Source organism: Electrona antarctica (assembly GCF_951216825.1).
Source record: "Electrona antarctica genome assembly, contig: scaffold_231, whole genome shotgun sequence".
In the NCBI taxonomy this organism is placed as follows: Eukaryota; Metazoa; Chordata; class Actinopteri; order Myctophiformes; family Myctophidae; genus Electrona; species Electrona antarctica.
This window is the reverse complement of record NW_027637672.1, coordinates 137,265-142,500: the sequence shown is the minus strand read 5'-3', so window position 1 is coordinate 142,500 and position 5,236 is coordinate 137,265.

Below are 5,236 nucleotides of genomic sequence, written 5' to 3'. Positions count from 1 at the left end.
CCACTCTGCTACACTATAGCACCACCATCAGGCAGAGACTCTGAGCCACTCTGCTACACTATAGCGCCACCATCAGGCAGAGGCTCTGAGCCACTCTGCTACACTATAGCGCCACCATCAGGCAGAGGCTCTGAGCCACTCTGCTACACTATAGCGCCACCATCAGGCTCTGAGCCACTCTGCTACACTATAGCGCCACCATCAGGCAGAGGCTCTGAGCCACTCTGCTACACTATAGCGCCACCATCAGGCTCTGAGCCACTCTGCTACACTATAGCGCCACCATCAGGCTCTGAGCCACTCTGCTACACTATAGCGCCACCATCAGGCTCTGAGCCACTCTGCTACACTATAGCGCCACCATCAGGCAGAGGCTCTGAGCCACTCTGCTACACTATAGCGCCACCATCAGGCTCTGAGCCACTCTGCTACACTATAGCGCCACCATCAGGCTCTGAGCCACTCTGCTACACTATAGCGCCACCATCAGGCAGAGGCTCTGAGCCACTCTGCTACACTATAGCGCCACCATCAGGCTCTGAGCCACCCTGCTACACTATAGCGCCACCATCAGGCAGAGGCTCTGAGCAACTCTGCTACACTATAGCGCCACCATCAGGCAGAGGCTCTGAGCCACTCTGCTACACTATAGCGCCACCATCAGGCAGAGGCTCTGAGCCGCTCTGCTACACTATAGCGCCACCATCAGGCAGAGGCTCTGAGCAACTCTGCTACACTATAGCGCCACCATCAGGCAGAGGCTCTGAGCCACTCTGCTACACTATAGCGCCACCATCAGGCTCTGAGCCACTCTGCTACACTATAGCACCACCATCAGGCTCTGAGCCACTCTGCTACACTATAGCGCCACCATCAGGCAGAGGCTCTGAGCCACTCTGCTACACTATAGCGCCACCATCAGGCAGAGGCTCTGAGCCACTCTGCTACACTATAGCGCCACCATCAGGCAGAGGCTCTGAGCCACTCTGCTACACTATAGCACCACCATCAGGCAGAGGCTCTGAGCCACTCTGCTACACTATAGCGCCACCATCAGGCAGAGGCTCTGAGCCACTCTGCTACACTATAGCGCCACCATCAGGCAGAGGCTCTGAGCCACTCTGCTACACTATAGCGCCACCATCAGGCTCTGAGCCACTCTGCTACACTATAGCGCCACCATCAGGCTCTGAGCCACTCTGCTACACTATAGCACCACCATCAGGCAGAGGCTCTGAGCCACTCTGCTACACTATAGCCACCATCAGGCTCTGAGCCACTCTGCTACACTATAGCGCCACCATCAGGCTCTGAGCCACTCTGCTACACTATAGCGCCACCATCAGGCAGAGGCTCTGAGCAACTCTGCTACACTATAGCGCCACCATCAGGCAGAGGCTCTGAGCCACTCTGCTACACTATAGCGCCACCATCAGGCAGAGGCTCTGAGCCACTCTGCTACACTATAGCGCCACCATCAGGCAGAGGCTCTGAGCAACTCTGCTACACTATAGCGCCACCATCAGGCAGAGGCTCTGAGCCACCCTGCTACACTATAGCGCCACCATCAGGCTCTGAGCCACTCTGCTACACTATAGCACCACCATCAGGCTCTGAGCCACTCTGCTACACTATAGCACCACCATCAGGCTCTGAGCCACTCTGCTACACTATAGCGCCACCATCAGGCAGAGGCTCTGAGCCACTCTGCTACACTATAGCGCCACCATCAGGCAGAGGCTCTGAGCCACTCTGCTACACTATAGCACCACCATCAGGCAGAGGCTCTGAGCCACTCTGCTACACTATAGCGCCACCATCAGGCAGAGGCTCTGAGCCACTCTGCTACACTATAGCGCCACCATCAGGCAGAGGCTCTGAGCCACTCTGCTACACTATAGCGCCACCATCAGGCTCTGAGCCACTCTGCTACACTATAGCGCCACCATCAGGCTCTGAGCCACTCTGCTACACTATAGCACCACCATCAGGCAGAGGCTCTGAGCCACTCTGCTACACTATAGCGCCACCATCAGGCTCTGAGCCACTCTGCTACACTATAGCGCCACCATCAGGCTCTGAGCCACTCTGCTACACTATAGCGCCACCATCAGGCAGAGGCTCTGAGCCACTCTGCTACACTATAGCGCCACCATCAGGCTCTGAGCCACTCTGCTACACTATAGCGCCACCATCAGGCAGAGGCTCTGAGCAACTCTGCTACACTATAGCGCCACCATCAGGCAGAGGCTCTGAGCCACTCTGCTACACTATAGCGCCACCATCAGGCAGAGGCTCTGAGCCGCTCTGCTACACTATAGCGCCACCATCAGGCAGAGGCTCTGAGCAACTCTGCTACACTATAGCGCCACCATCAGGCAGAGGCTCTGAGCCACTCTGCTACACTATAGCGCCACCATCAGGCTCTGAGCCACTCTGCTACACTATAGCACCACCATCAGGCTCTGAGCCACTCTGCTACACTATAGCGCCACCATCAGGCAGAGGCTCTGAGCCACTCTGCTACACTATAGCGCCACCATCAGGCAGAGGCTCTGAGCCACTCTGCTACACTATAGCACCACCATCAGGCAGAGGCTCTGAGCCACTCTGCTACACTATAGCGCCACCATCAGGCAGAGGCTCTGAGCCACTCTGCTACACTATAGCGCCACCATCAGGCAGAGGCTCTGAGCCACTCTGCTACACTATAGCGCCACCATCAGGCTCTGAGCCACTCTGCTACACTATAGCGCCACCATCAGGCTCTGAGCCACTCTGCTACACTATAGCACCACCATCAGGCAGAGGCTCTGAGCCACTCTGCTACACTATAGCACCACCATCAGGCAGAGGCTCTGAGCCACTCTGCTACACTATAGCACCACCATCAGGCAGAGGCTCTGAGCCACTCTGCTACACTATAGCCACCATCAGGCTCTGAGCCACTCTGCTACACTATAGCGCCACCATCAGGCTCTGAGCCACTCTGCTACACTATAGCGCCACCATCAGGCAGAGGCTCTGAGCAACTCTGCTACACTATAGCGCCACCATCAGGCAGAGGCTCTGAGCCACTCTGCTACACTATAGCGCCACCATCAGGCAGAGGCTCTGAGCCACTCTGCTACACTATAGCGCCACCATCAGGCAGAGGCTCTGAGCAACTCTGCTACACTATAGCGCCACCATCAGGCAGAGGCTCTGAGCCACTCTGCTACACTATAGCGCCACCATCAGGCTCTGAGCCACTCTGCTACACTATAGCACCACCATCAGGCTCTGAGCCACTCTGCTACACTATAGCGCCACCATCAGGCAGAGGCTCTGAGCCACTCTGCTACACTATAGCGCCACCATCAGGCAGAGGCTCTGAGCCACTCTGCTACACTATAGCACCACCATCAGGCAGAGGCTCTGAGCCACTCTGCTACACTATAGCGCCACCATCAGGCAGAGGCTCTGAGCCACTCTGCTACACTATAGCGCCACCATCAGGCAGAGGCTCTGAGCCACTCTGCTACACTATAGCGCCACCATCAGGCTCTGAGCCACTCTGCTACACTATAGCGCCACCATCAGGCTCTGAGCCACTCTGCTACACTATAGCACCACCATCAGGCAGAGGCTCTGAGCCACTCTGCTACACTATAGCACCACCATCAGGCAGAGGCTCTGAGCCACTCTGCTACACTATAGCCACCATCAGGCTCTGAGCCACTCTGCTACACTATAGCGCCACCATCAGGCTGTGAGCCACTCTGCTACACTATAGCGCCACCATCAGGCTCTGAGCCACTCTGCTACACTATAGCGCCACCATCAGGCTCTGAGCCACTCTGCTACACTATAGCGCCACCATCAGGCTGTGAGCCACTCTGCTACACTATAGCGCCACCATCAGGCTCTGAGCCACTCTGCTACACTATAGCGCCACCATCAGGCTGTGAGCCACTCTGCTACACTATAGCGCCACCATCAGGCTCTGAGCCACTCTGCTACACTATAGCGCCACCATCAGGCAGAGGCTCTGAGCCACTCTGCTACACTATAGCGCCACCATCAGGCAGAGGCTCTGAGCCACTCTGCTACACTATAGCACCACCATCAGGCAGAGACTCTGAGCCACTCTGCTACACTATAGCGCCACCATCAGGCAGAGGCTCTGAGCCACTCTGCTACACTATAGCGCCACCATCAGGCTCTGAGCCACTCTGCTACACTATAGCGCCACCATCAGGCAGAGGCTCTGAGCCACTCTGCTACACTATAGCGCCACCATCAGGCTCTGAGCCACTCTGCTACACTATAGCGCCACCATCAGGCTCTGAGCCACTCTGCTACACTATAGCGCCACCATCAGGCAGAGGCTCTGAGCCACTCTGCTACACTATAGCGCCACCATCAGGCTCTGAGCCACTCTGCTACACTATAGCGCCACCATCAGGCAGAGGCTCTGAGCAACTCTGCTACACTATAGCGCCACCATCAGGCAGAGGCTCTGAGCCACTCTGCTACACTATAGCGCCACCATCAGGCAGAAGCTCTGAGCCGCTCTGCTACACTATAGCGCCACCATCAGGCAGAGGCTCTGAGCAACTCTGCTACACTATAGCGCCACCATCAGGCAGAGGCTCTGAGCCACTCTGCTACACTATAGCGCCACCATCAGGCTCTGAGCCACTCTGCTACACTATAGCACCACCATCAGGCTCTGAGCCACTCTGCTACACTATAGCGCCACCATCAGGCAGAGGCTCTGAGCCACTCTGCTACACTATAGCGCCACCATCAGGCTCTGAGCCACTCTGCTACACTATAGCGCCACCATCAGGCTCTGAGCCACTCTGCTACACTATAGCGCCACCATCAGGCAGAGGCTCTGAGCCACTCTGCTACACTATAGCGCCACCATCAGGCAGAGGCTCTGAGCCACTCTGCTACACTATAGCACCACCATCAGGCAGAGGCTCTGAGCCACTCTGCTACACTATAGCGCCACCATCAGGCAGAGGCTCTGAGCCACTCTGCTACACTATAGCGCCACCATCAGGCAGAGGCTCTGAGCCACTCTGCTACACTATAGCGCCACCATCAGGCTCTGAGCCACTCTGCTACACTATAGCGCCACCATCAGGCTCTGAGCCACTCTGCTACACTATAGCACCACCATCAGGCAGAGGCTCTGAGCCACTCTGCTACACTATAGCGCCACCATCAGGCTCTGAGCCACTCT